Source organism: Mustela lutreola, chromosome 13, assembly GCF_030435805.1.
Source record: "Mustela lutreola isolate mMusLut2 chromosome 13, mMusLut2.pri, whole genome shotgun sequence".
Lineage (NCBI taxonomy): Eukaryota > Metazoa > Chordata > Mammalia > Carnivora > Mustelidae > Mustela > Mustela lutreola.
In genome coordinates this window covers 43,548,183-43,562,420 of record NC_081302.1, presented here as the reverse complement: position 1 = coordinate 43,562,420, position 14,238 = coordinate 43,548,183, and positions in this window count along the sequence as shown.

Here is a 14,238-nt window from a genome sequence, read left to right as displayed (position 1 = left end):
TGTGTAGCTCAGTTGGTTGAGCTGTTGACTCTTTTTTTTTTTTTTTAAATTTAAATTAAGTTAATTAACGTATATTATTTGTTTCAGGAGTAAAGGCTTGTGATTCATTAGTCTTATATAATACCCAATGCTCATTACAACATATACCCTTCCCTATGTCCATTGTCCAGTTATTCCGTCCCCCACCCTCCTCACTCCAGCTACCTGCTTGCTTCCTATGATTAAGAGTCTTTTATGGTTTATCTTCCTCCCATAAAGAGGTTTATCTAACCTCTTGTGGTTTCATCTTCTTTCATTTCTTCTCTTCCCATATGATCCTCTGCCTTGTTTCTCAAATTCCGCCTATCAGTGAGATCATATGAAAATTGTCTTTCTCTGACTAACTTATTTCGCTTAGCGTAATACCCTCTAGTTCCATCCATATCATGGTAAATAGCAAGTATTCATTTTTTAACAGCTGTGTAAAATTACATTTTGTGTATGAATGTATACCACATTTTCTCTATCCATTCATATGCCAGTGGACATCTGGGCTCTTGGCTTTGGCTCAGGTCAAGATCTTAGAGTCTTGACAGCGAGCCCTGGGTCAGGCTCTGTGCAGTGTGGAGTAAGCTTGAGATTGTCTTTCTCCCTCTCTTTCTGCCCCCTACTCGCTGGCATGTGCGTGTGCTCTAAATAAAAAAATGAATAATATCTTTATAATAAAATAAAATTAGTCATCAATATGAATAATTTTCGTTTCTCTCTGTCTTTTCTCTTGCTTGTTACCTCATTTTTCTTCTTTTCAACCCATCTGTCTGCATAGCATTTTCATCTTTACTATGTATTACTTGCTCATCATAGTTTCTAAGAAGCACAAGACTTGAATACTTTTGAAATTCACAGTATCTTCTTATTCTGGATTTTTCAGAATTAATTTTTTTTTGCTTGCTTTGGATTAGATTTTTGAAATAAAATTTTTTCCTGTTTATCTATAAATAACAATTTAAAAATAAAAAAAAGTATTTGCCTTCTCATTAAATGATAGCTATCATTGATCCTATCCTTTTTATCTGAATTATTTTTTTAGTCTCCCTCTTTGCTTCACCTAGGAAGGACAAAAATGTTATATATAACTTCTAGAACAATCATCAGTAATTAGCAAATTTTTATTTAATCTGGCAGTGCTAAATTAAGATAAATATTTATCTAGTTCCTTGCCAAATAGTGTTCAGATGTGTGCAAATAATTTTTACACCATCCTCCCTCATTTTCTGATGGTAAAAGACAACTCTCTAAACTGAGGAAAGATTATCGTGAGGTGATGTAAGTTCATTCTACCAACATGTAGATAGCACAGGTGACATCATATTTTCCAATTAGTCAGAAATCCCTATAACTTTTGAAAATAAGCTAATCCTCAATCCAATTATTCAATAATAACTGTCCAGAATGAGCCTTCTTAAAGTTAATTGTAGTTTTGCAGAATCCCTAGCTCTAATGTGAAACATGGAAAAGAGACTATGGAAGTGATATTACTTTTCAGCAGATAACCTTTGCTATTACCATACTCTTATGAATTACAAAAAAACAAAAACAAACAATACCAAAAAAAGAGGAAGAAAGAAGCATATAAGTAATGGCCTTTATTTAAAGAGTTAAAGCTCTTTGGGTTATAAATTCAATTCAAATAAATATGACTGAAAGAGGTGTTTTATTGATGCCAAGAGCAAGAATATAGCTAGGTTTCAAGAAATGAAGAAGCTGCTATTAACCCTCTCTTTTATACCCCCTTGTTCTGATTTTTTCCCTTTACTTCTTCTGTATTTCTTCTACAGCTTTTTATCTCTCTCTCTCTCTCTTTTTTTTTTTTTAAGATTTTATTTATTTATTTGACAGAGAGATAGAGTGCGCAAGTAGGCAAAGCGGCAGGCAGAGGGAGAGGGAGAAGCAGGCTCTCTGATGAGCCCGGAGCCCAATGTGAGACTAGATCCTAGGACCCTGGGATCATGACCTGAGCTGAGGGCAGCTGTTAACCGACTGAGCCAACCAGGTGCCTGTTTATCTCTTTTCTTCTCCCAAGATAGCCACTTCATGACTCAGGGTTACACAGGCAGAATAAGATGTTAACCTGTGGGTTTTCTGTACCCCTGTTTTGAGCAAGACCCAGTGCTGAAAACAAGTGTGAGGTCCCTTTTCCTGTGCCTTCAAATGTGACAAACTAATCTGTCAGTGCAGATATGCTAAGGCTATAAACTCCTTTATAACAAGAGCCATCACCTATTTATAGGCTATTAAGTATTCATCAAGAGAAAGATTTTACTGGGGAGGAGGATTAGTTGTTAGGTAAAAAGGATAAGAGAATGAGAACTTTTGGAAGATGTTTATCACCAAAGTAGGAAGCAATCTTCAAATACCTTTCAGAGAACTTGATGTGTATGTCTCCAAGAGTTCAGTCAACATGAAAACTGGTAACTAACTCATCCCTGAAAAATCTAAATAAAGATACTATAGCCAGAGGTAGTATATTTAAGAGCAGTGGGGGTATTAAACACACACACACACACACACACACACACACACAAACAGGGCTAGAAACAACTCATATTTTTAGAATGTGGTTAGACCAGGTCACTTACATTTCTGTGGTCCTGGTGTGCCCAAATAGAAAAAGGTGGATAATGAGGGATGTGAGGTGTCTCATGCTAAAAAAGACTGCCATGAAGGGTAAAGGGACCCCAGCAGAGTGAGTAGACTGTTAAAGAAATGAGTAAACAGTACATGAAAACATCTGAGGAAACTTTCCATAAAAGATCCTATTAACGAATGCTCGCTAAATAATGAGGGTCAATCAAATAACCTATGAAAGTTTCCCACTAGTGAGAGAGCCAGTCAGTGGGTATGGATGACTGATAACCACCGCACTAGTCAGTAAGACCTTTCCTTATCTCATTTCATCTACCTCAGCCTGTTTTAATTGAAAAGGCTCCCCTATTCCCTTGTGCGTGTGTGTGTGTGTGTGTGTGTGTGTGTGTTGAATTTGTCAGCTGAGGAAGAGGTAAAAAAAAGAGAAGAAACCTACTGTAAATTTCTGTACCCAAAGTGGAACAAATCCAGGAAAAGGACAGATTTTTAACTAGATGATATTTAGGTGTGATAAGGAAAACATGGCCACTGGACCCATACATTTTAGTTAGGCACCAGAAAAGGGTTGATGGGCTTAAATATATTAACTCTTTTCCTTTATTTTAAGATAATAAGTTTATCTGATTTTGCCAAATTTATAACTGTAGATGATCAGAAATAACATAGTTGTAATGGCATTTAAAATTAAAAAGAATAATGTTGAGTTTGAATATTGCAACTTTACTGAATTAGTTGATTAGTTTTAACATAGGTTTTCTACATTATCAGGTCATGTCATCTGCAAACAAAGATAATTATACTTCTTCATATACAATTTGGATCTCTTTTGTTTTTCTTGCCCAGGTGTTCTAGGTAGGACTTCTAGTACCATGTTCAATAGAAGTGAGAGTTGGCATCACTGTCTTGTTCCTGATCTCAGAGGAAAAGCTGTCAGTTTTTCAGCATTGAGTATGATTCAATGTGTGGGCTTATAATATATGCCAGTATTATATTGAGGGAAAAAATCCTTCTATGCCAAAATCATTGAGGTTTTATTATGAAAGGGTGTTGAGTTTCATCAGTGCTTTTTGCATATATTAAAATGATCATGTGATTTTAATCCTTCATTCTGTTATAGTAATATAATAATTGATTTACACATGTTGAATCATTCTTTCATTCAAAGAATAAATTTCATTTGATCATCATGTATGTTCATTTTAATGTACTACACTGTTGGATTTGGGATGATAATATGCACTATGGAATTCAGGTTGCTAATTATTTTGTTAAGGATTTTTGCATCTATATTCTTCAAGGATATTGGCCCGTAATTTTCCTTTCTTGTTGTTTCTCTATTTGGTATCAGTATAACGCTGGCCTCATAAAATGAATCACTTGAGAAGTGATCTTTCCTCTTCATTTTTTGGAAGAGTTTGAGGCACTCCTACAACTCAGCCAAGAACCCCCCACAAAATAACCTGAGTAAAAAGTAGGCAGAGGACCTAAATAAACACTTTTTCAAAGAAGATAGAGAAAATCATAGCATTTACAACATAGATGAACCTGAAGAGCAATTTGCTAAATAAAATAAATCAGAAAAAGGCAAATACTGTCATCATTTATATGTGTAACCTAAAATAACCAAATTTAAAGAAACAGGCAGTAGAATGGTGGTTTCCAGGGGTTTGGGAGTAGAGGCAATGGGGAAGTGTTGGTCAGATGGTACAAACTTCCAGTTTATAGTTAAAACTAATAAACTCTGTTGAACCTATGTTGATCTTACGTACAGCATGGTGACTCTAGTTAACAATATGGTATTTATACTTGAAAGTTGCTAAAATAGTAGATCTCAAATGTTTTTATTGTGACAACAGCAACAAAATGGCAATTATATGAGGTGAATGGTAGGTTAACTGACATTATTTAGTAATCATTTTGCAGTATATACGTGCATGAAGTCATCACAAGTATGCCTTCAACTTACCCAATGTTATATGCAAATTTTATCTTAATAAGGCTGAAGAAAAAATACACAAATAGTGTATACATGCAGTGGACTTTTAATCAGTCTTTACAAAGAAGGAAATCCTGACATACACAACAACATGGATAAAACTAGAGGGCATTAAGCTAAGTGAAACCGACTAGCCATAGGAAGACAAGTACAGCATGATTCCTTGAATAGGAGGTATCTAAATAGTCATACTCATAGAAAGAGTAAAATGGCTTGGGATGGGGTAATGAGGAATTGCTCAACAGGTATAAAGTTTCAGCTATGCAAATGAGTAAGTTCTGGAGATCTATTGTACAACAGAGTGACAGCAGTTAACAATTCAGTATTGAATACTTAAGAATTCATTAGAAAAACACATTTCCTATTAAGTGTTTTTACCACTTAATATAAAAAAACTAAAATATGTTTTAAAAAAACAGAGCTGAAAAAAATTAACAAAACAATTCTTAAAAATTTATTTATTTGAGAGAGAGAAAGAGTGCCCGAGCCTGGGGGAAGAAGCAGAGGGAGAGAGACAAGTTAACTCCTCTGCTGAGTAGGGAGCCCAGTGTCATAAGGTCTCCATCCAGTGACCCTGGGATCATGACCTGAGTCCAAGGCAGATACCTAACAGATGGAGCCACATAGAAACCCAAAGAAAAATTTTAATCACACTCTCCTACCTGGTGTGGGAAGAGGGGAGTGGGGGGGAGGGGAGCTGGCTGGGGAAATAAGTTGAGGCGTGAAGGGAGGGCTTCCTTTTTTAAAAGATAAAAAAAATTTATCTTCCGGGGCACCTGGGTGGCTCAGTGGGTTAAGCCACTGCCTTCGGCTCAGGTCATGATCTCAGGGTCCTGGGATGGAGTCCCGCATCAGGCTCTCTGCTCAGCAGGGGCCCTGCTTCCCTTCCTTCTCTCTCTGCCTGCCTCTCTGCCTACTGTGATCTCTCTCTGTCAAATAAATAAATAAAATCTTTAAAAAAAAAATCTATCTTCCTCTGTTTAAAGTCCTTTACAAGTATATTCTCTCTCTTATTATCTACATATTTTTAGAAGGTAGACATCTTCTGAAACAATGAAGGTATCTTCCTTTGGTTTACTGTCCTAGACTTTCTCTTCTGAACCTTTCTTTCACTACCTCCCCTGTATATAGTCCTTCCTCTTCTGTTAAACTTTTCTTCAATTCTCCAAGCCCCTTTCCTTTCTTTGTGAAAGACTCTGATGTTCAGAGTAGATGCTCCTCCTTTCTCCTCACTTCTGGACCCTTCGGGCTATTCTGGAATTGAAATTGTTCATGGTGCCTTTTGGCCTTCTAGTCTCACCTTGTGATTGGATCGTCTGTCAGAAAATAAATAAATAAATAAATAAATAAATAAATAAATAATAAATGGAATGAAATGAGCCAAGGAAGAAACGTCTCCCTTACTTTTTGAAAGATCTAAATCCACATTGCTCTCTGTACGTTCTCTTTTCAAATTCTTTTTAAAAATTTAGTGGAAGTTATATACAAATTACAATAAGATAAAAGGTGGTAGCACATAGCCTAAATAGAAATGCTTGATTGCTCTTTAGTTGTTTGTTGTTTTCACCAAACTTAATGAGAAGGTTCTTGAAGACAGGAATAATGTCTTTTCCATTAAGGTACACAGAAGCTTACCAAAATGTATCTTAATTGAATCATAATTTTTTTTAGGCTTAAAATTTAGATACCCAAGTACCCACTATTTTCTCCATGAAATATTTATCTGCATTTTTCTCATTATCAGTGGTATAACATTTCAAGGCTTAAACTTTATAATACCATTTTATATGCATTTTAAAAATATTTATTATGAAACATTTATGTGTATTTTTTTTAACGCTGCTCAATAAAACTGATAACCCATTAATGGGAAGATCAGAACCATTAACCTATAATATTCATGCCATCACCAGCACTATAATTGAACTAAAATGTATCACAAACCCTTCCATCTATTCAGCCTTTTTTTTTTTTTTTTAAATGTAAAAGAAAGAGCAGGTTTTTCCAGGCACTCAGTATTGAAATTGCATCTTCAGGTAATGACTCTTATAGCTAACAGGAGTTTATGCAATATTAAGGCTACCAAATAAAAAAAGTATATTTTTTAGAAATTAATAACTAATAAGATAGATATTATTCCAACAATTTGGATCTTTCATTTTAAGAAACTTTATGGAGAAAATGGTGTTAGGCATCCAGCTGTGTTTTCTAAAAAGACATTTATTTTAATTTAAATTCAATCTATTTTTACTTTAATGACAATGCCAGTGGCTACTTTATGAACAGTTGCTTAGATTCAAATTACAATGTAACTTTCTAATTAAAAAGTTTAATTTCTTCTTAACTATAATAAAAAATAATTACATTGTGTGAGCTGTTAAAAAAAGTTCTTAGCTATTCTCCATACATTCATTGTTTTGTTGAATTCTCATTGGGAGAGAAAAAAAAATTTTACTAAATTAATACCAGGATTACATATATAGATTCCTACATTGAATAAAGATTGTTATTTTTTTGTAAGCTCAAGGAATTTTACCTTCTTTTCCAAAGTAAAATAGCCTAGGGGTGGGGGAAGTGAAGGTATATATCAACTTTTTTGTATTTGGTGATACTGCAAAAGCATTAAAGTATTTTGAAAACTTTTTTTGAAGTTGTGCTATTGAAGAGCCTAATTAAATTGGTCCCCCTGGGACGATTACCTTTAGTCCCACTAATGGAATCTCATATGTCATACTTTTTTTTTTTTTTTTTTAAGATTTTATATATTTGTCAGAGGCAGGGGAGACAGAGCACAGGGCAGCAGAGGGAGAGGGAGAAGCAGCCTCCTGCTGAGCAAAGAGCCCATGCAGGGCTCCATCTGGGATTCTGAGATCATGACCTGAGCTGAAGGCAGATGCTTAACTGATTGAGCCACCCAGGTGTCCACATGTGTCATACTCTAATGACATAAAATAAAATGTCAATCTGGACTAATACTTCCTTTCTAATAGTATATTTTGTACTATTGATGAGAGTAACTTTATTATTTGTCCTTTAATAATAAAATATATTCTCACACTTAGCAATCTAATTATATTGAAAAAAGGGTTGCTATAAATTTTATTGCTTTTAATTTCAAATGAAATTTAGAAAAGTTTTTTTTTTTTTAATTTTTTTATTTTTTATAAACATATATTTTTATCCCCAGGGGTACAGGTCTGTGAATCACCAGGTTTACACACTTCACAGCACTCACCAAATCACATGCCATCCCCAATGTCCATAATCCCAACCCCTTCTCCCAAACCCCCTCCCCCCAGCAACCCTCAGTTTGTTTTGTGAGATTAAGAGTCACTTATGGTTTGTCTCCCTCCCAATCCCATCTTGTTTCATTTATTCTTCTTCTACCCACTTAAGCCTCCATGTTGCATCACCACTTCCTCATATCAGGGAGATCATATGATAGTTGTCTTTCTCCGCTTGACTTATTTCGCTAAGCATGATACGCTCTAGTTCCATCCATGTTGTTGCAAATGGCAAGATTTCATTTCTTTTGATGGCTGCATAGTATTCCATTGTGTATATATACCACATCTTCTTGATCCATTCATCTGTTGATGGACATCTAGGTTCTTTCCATAGTTTGGCTATTGTGGACATTGCTTCTATAAACATTCGGGTGCATGTGCCCCTTTGGATCACTACATTTGTATCTTTAGGGTAAATACCCAATAGTGCAATTGCTGGGTCATAGGGCAGTTCTATTTTCAACATTTTGAGGAACCTCCATGCTGTTTTCCAGAGTGGCTGCACCAGCTTGCATTCCCACCAACAGTGTAGGAGGGTTCCCCTTTCTCCGCATCCTCGCCAGCATCTGTCATTTCCTGACTTGTTGATTTTAGCCATTCTGACTGGTGTGAGGTGATATCTCATTGTGGTTTTGATTTGTATTTCCCTGATGCCGAGTGATATGGAGCACTTTTTCATGTGTCTGTTGGCCATCTGGATGTCTTCTTTGCAGAAATGTCTGTTCATGTCCTCTGCCCATTTCTTGATTGGATTATTTGTTCTTTGGGTGTTGAGTTTGCTAAGTTCTTTATAGATTCTGGACACTAGTCCTTTATCTGATATGCCGTTTGCAAATATCTTCTCCCATTCTGTCAGTTGTCTTTTGATTTTGTTAACTGTTTCCTTTGCTGTGTAAAAGCTTTTGATCTTGATGAAATCCCAGTAGTTCATTTTTTCCCTTGCTTCCCTTCCCTTTTGCGTTGTTCCTAGGAAGATGTTGCTGCGGCAGAGGTCGAAGAGGTTGCTGCCCGTGTTCTCCTCAAGGATTTTGATGGATTCCTTTCGCACATTGAGGTCCTTCATCCATTTTGAGTCTATTTTTGTGTGTGGTGTAAGGAAATGGTCCAATTTCAATTTTCTGCATGTGGCTGTCCAATTTTCCCAGCACCATTTATTGAAAAGGCTGTCTTTTTTCCATTGGACATTCTTTCCTGCTTTGTCGAAGATGAGTTGACCATAGATTTGAGGGTCTATTTCTGGGCTCTCTATTCTGTTCCCTTGATCTATGTGTCTGTTTTTGTGCCAGTACTATGCTGTCTTGATGATGACAGCTTTGTAATAGAGCTTGAAGTCCGGAATTGTGATGTCACCAACGTTGGCTTTCTTTTTCAATATCCCTTTGGCTATTCGAGGTCTGTTCTGGTTCCATATAAATTTTAGCATTATTTGTTCCATTTCTTTGAAAAAGATGGATGGTACTTTGATAGGAATTGCATTAAATGTGTAGATTGCTTTAGGTAGCATAGACATTTTCACAATATTTATTCTTCCAATCCAGGAGCATGGAACATTTTTCCATTTCTTTGTGTCTTCCTCAATTTCTTTCATGAGTACTTTATAGTTTTCTGAGTATAGATTCTGTGTCTCTTTGGTTAGGTTTATTCCTAGGTATCTTATGGTTTTGGATGCAATTGTAAATGGGATTGACTCCTTAATATCTCTTTCTTCTGTCTTGCTGTTGGTGTAGAGAAATGCAACTGATTTCTGTGCATTGATTTTATATCCTGACACTTTACTGAATTCCTGTATAAGTTCTAGCAGTTTTGGAGTGGAGTCTTTTGGGTTTTCCACATATAGTATCATATCATCTGCAAAGAGTGATAATTTGACTTCTTCTTTGCCGATTTGGATGCTTTAATTTCCTTTTGTTGTCTGACTGCTGAGGCTAGGACCTCTAGTACGATGTTGAATAGCAGTGGTGATAATGGACATCCCTGCCGTGTTCCTGACCTTAGCGGAAAAGCTTTCAGTTTTTCTCCATTGAGAATGATATTTGCGGTGGGTTTTTCATAGATGGCTTTGATGATATTGAGGTATGTGCCCTCTATCCCTACACTTTGAAGGGTTTTGATCAGGAAGGGATGTTGTACTTTGTCAAATGCTTTTTCAGCATCTATTGAGAGTATCATATGGTTCTTGTTCTTTTATTGATGTGTTGTATCACATTGACTGATTTGCGGATGTTGAACCAACCTTGCAGCCCTGGAATAAATCCCACTTGGTCGTGGTGAATAATCTTTTTAATGTACTGTTGAATCCTATTGGCTAGTATTTTGTTGAGTATTTTCGCATCTGTGTTCATCAAGGATATCGGTCTATAGCTCTCTTTTTTGGTGGGATCCTTGTCTGGTTTTGGGATCAAGGTGATGCTGGCTTCATAAAATGAGTTTGTAAGTTTTCCTTCCATTTCTATTTTTTGGAACAGTTTCAGGAGAATAGGAATTAGTTCTTCTTTAAATGTTTGGTAGAATTCCCCCGGGAAGCCGTCTGGCCCTGGGCTTTTGTTTGTTTGGAGGTTTTTAATGACTGTTTCAATCTCCTTACTGGTTATGGGTCTGTTCAGGCTTTCTATTTCTTCCTGGTTCAGTTGTGGTAGTTTATATGTTTCTAGGAATGCATCCATTTCTTCCAGATTGTCAAATTTATTGCCGTAGAGTTGCTCATAGTATGTTCTTATAATAGTTTGTATTTCTTTGGTGTTAGTTGTGATCTCTCCTCTTTCATTCATGATTTTATTTATTTGGGTCCTTTCTCTTTTCTTTTTGATAAGTTGGGCCAGGGGTTTATCAATTTTATTAATTCTTTCAAAGAACCAGCTCCTAGTTTCGTTGATTTGTTCTATTGTTTTTTTGGTTTCTATTTCATTGATTTCTGCTCTGATCTTTATGATTTCTCTTCTCCTGCTGGGCTTAGGGTTTCTTTCTTGTTCTTTCTCCAGCTCCTTTAGGTGTAGGGTTAGGTTGTGTACCTGAGACCTTTCTTGTTTCTTGAGAAAGGCTTGTACCGCTATATATTTTCCTCTCAGGACTGCCTTTGTTGTGCCCCACAGATTTTGAACCGTTGTATTTTCATTATCATTTGTTTCCATGATTTTTTTCAATTCTTCTTTAATTTCCCGGTTGACCCATTCATTCTTTAGAAGGATACTGTTTAGTCTCCATGTATTTGGGTTCTTTCCAAACTTCCTTTTGTGGTTGAGTTCTAGCTTTAGAGCATTGTGGTCTGAAAATATGCAGGGAATGATCCCAATCTTTTGATACCGGTTGAATCCTGATTTAGGACCGAGGATGTGATCTATTCTGGAGAATGTTCCATGTGCACTAGAGAAGAATGTGTATTCTGTTGCTTTGGGATGAAATGTTCTGAATATATCTGTGATGTCCATCTGGTCCAGTGTGTCGTTTAAGGCCTTTATTTCCTTGCTGATCTTTTGCTTGGATGACCTGTCCATTTCAGTGAGGGGAGTGTTAAAGTCCCCTACTATTATTGTATTATTGTTGATGTGTTTCTTTGATTTTGTTATTAATTGGTTTATATAGTTGGCTGCTCCCACATTGGGGGCATAGATATTTAAAATTGTTAAATCTTCTTGTTGGACAGACCCTTTGAGTATGATATAGTGTCCTTCCTCATCTCTTATTATAGTCTTTGGCTTAAAATCTAATTGATCTGATATAAGGATTGCCACTCCTGCTTTCTTCTGATGTCCATTAGCATGGTAAATTCTTTTCCACCCCCTCACTTTAAATCTGGAGGTGTCTTCGGGCTTAAAATGAGTTTCTTGGAGGCAACATATAGATGGGTTTTGTTTTTTTATCCATTCTGATACCTTGCGTCTTTTGACAGGGACATTTAGCCCATTCACATTCAGGGTAAGTATTGAGAGATATGAATTTAGTGCCATTGTATTGTCTGTAAGGTGACTGTTACTGTATATGGTCTCTGTTCCTTTCTGATCTACCACTTGTAGGCTCTCTCTTTGCTTAGAGGACCCCTTTCAATATTTCCTGTAGAGCTGGTTTGGTATTTGCAAATTCTTTCAGTTGTTGTTTGTCCTGGAAGCTTTTAATCTCTCCTTCTATTTTCAATGATAGCCTAGCTGGATATAGTATTCTTGGCTGCATGTTTTTCTCGTTTAGTGCTCTGAAAATATCATGCCAGCTCTTTCTGGCCTGCCAGGTCTCTGTGGATAAGTCAGCTGCCAATCTAATATTTTTACCATTGTATGTTACAGACCTCTTTTCCCGGGCTGCTTTCAGGATTTTCTCTTTGTCACTGAGACTTGTAAATTTTACTATTAGGTGACGGGGTGTGGGCCTATTCTTATTGATTTTGAGGGGCGTTCTCTGAATCTCCTGAATTTTGATGCTCGTTCCCTTTGCCATATTGGGGAAATTCTCCCCAATAATTCTCTCCAGTATACCTTCTGCTCCCCTCTCACTTTCTTCTTCTTCTGGAATCCCAATTATTCTAATGTTGTTTCGTCTTATGGTGTCACTTATCTCTCGAATTCTCCCCTCGTGGTCCAGTAGCTGTTTGTCCCTCTTTTGCTCAGCTTCTTTATTCTCTGTCATTTGGTCTTCTATATCACTAATTCTTTCTTCTGCCTCATTTATCCTAGCAGTTAGAGCCTCCATTTTTGATTGCACCTCATTAATAGCTTTTTTGATTTCACCTTGGTTAGATTTTAGTTCTTTTATTTCTCCAGAAAGGGCTTTTATATCTCTCGAGAGGGTTTCTCTAATATCTTCCATGCCTTTTTCGAGCCCGGCTAGAACCTTGAGAATTGTCATTCTGAACTCTAGATCTGACATATTACCAATGTCTGTATTGATTAGGTCCCTAGCCTTCGGTACTGCCTCTTGTTCTTTTTTTTGTGTTGAATTTTTACGTCTTGTCATTTTGTCCAGATAAGAGTAAATGAAGGGGCAAGTAAAATACTAAAAGGGTGGCAACAACCCCAGGAAAATATGCTTTAACCAAATTAGAAGAGATCCAAAATCGTGAGTGGGGAGAAAGGGGATAAAAAGAGGTTCAAAAAGGAAGAAAGAAAAAAAAAAAACAAAAAGAAAAGAAAAAAAAAAAGAAAAGAAAAGAATTTTTTAAAAAAGAAAACACCTAAGAAAAATGTGAAAAAGAAAAAATATATATATTAGATAAACTAGTAAAAAATCGTTAAAAAAGAAAAAGGTAACAGTTAAAAAAAATTTTACCCGAAGGCGAGAAAAAAAAAAAATGAAAAAGAAAAAATTAAATTAACTGCGAGACTATAAAAAAATCACAGGAAAAAAGCCATGAGTTCCGTGTTTGGCTTTCTCCTCCTCTGGAATTCTGCTGCTCTCCTTGGTATTGAAACCGCACTCCTTGGTAGGTGAACTTGGTCTCGGCTGGATTTCTTGTTGATCTTCTGGGGGAGGGGCCTGGTGTAGTGATTCTCAAGTGTCTTTGCCCCAGGCGGAATTACACCGCCCTTACCCGGGGCCGGGGTGAGTAATCCGTTCGGGTTTGCTTTCAGGAGCTTTTGTTACCTGAGCGCTTTCTGTAGAGTTCCAGAGTACGGGAATACAAATGGCGACCTCCTGGTCTCCGGCCCAGAGGATCCGAGAGCCCAGGGCCCCACTCCTCAGTGCGCCCTCAGAGAACAGCGCCCAGTTACTCCCGTCTGCCTGACCTCCGGCCGCGCTCCGAGCTCACCGAGCCTGCGACCGGTTCAAGGTAACACGGAGCTGGAGCTGCGAGCTTACTGTCAGCTCTGTCTCTGTAGCCGGCTTTCCCGTTCCAATACCCGCAAGCTCTGCGACACTCAGACACCCCCGATCCTTCTGTGACCCTGCGGGACCTGAGGCCACGCTGACCCCGCGTGGGCTTCGCCCCGGTTTAGCCTCTGGAGCGATTTCCCTCAGCAGAACAGACTTTTAAAAGTCCTGATTTTGTGCGCGGTTGCTCCGCTGCTTGCCGGGAGCCGGCCCCTCCCCCCGGGGTCTATCTTCCCGTCGCTTTGGATTCACTTCTCCGCCGGTCCTACCTTTCAGAAAGTGGTTGTTTTTCTGTTTCCAGAATTGCTGTTCTTCTTCTCTTCGATCTGCCGATGGATTTTCAGGTGTTTGCAATCTTTAGATAAGCTATCTAGCTGATCTCTGGCTAGCTGAAGTAGTCTCAGCCTGCTACTTCTCCGCCATCTTGACTCCTCCCTAGAAAAGTTTTTTGTTGTTGTTATTGTTAGTTTCTTTGGGAAATGGCACGACTTATTTTGTTGTTCCATAACTAGATACTGTTTAAAGAAAATTTGG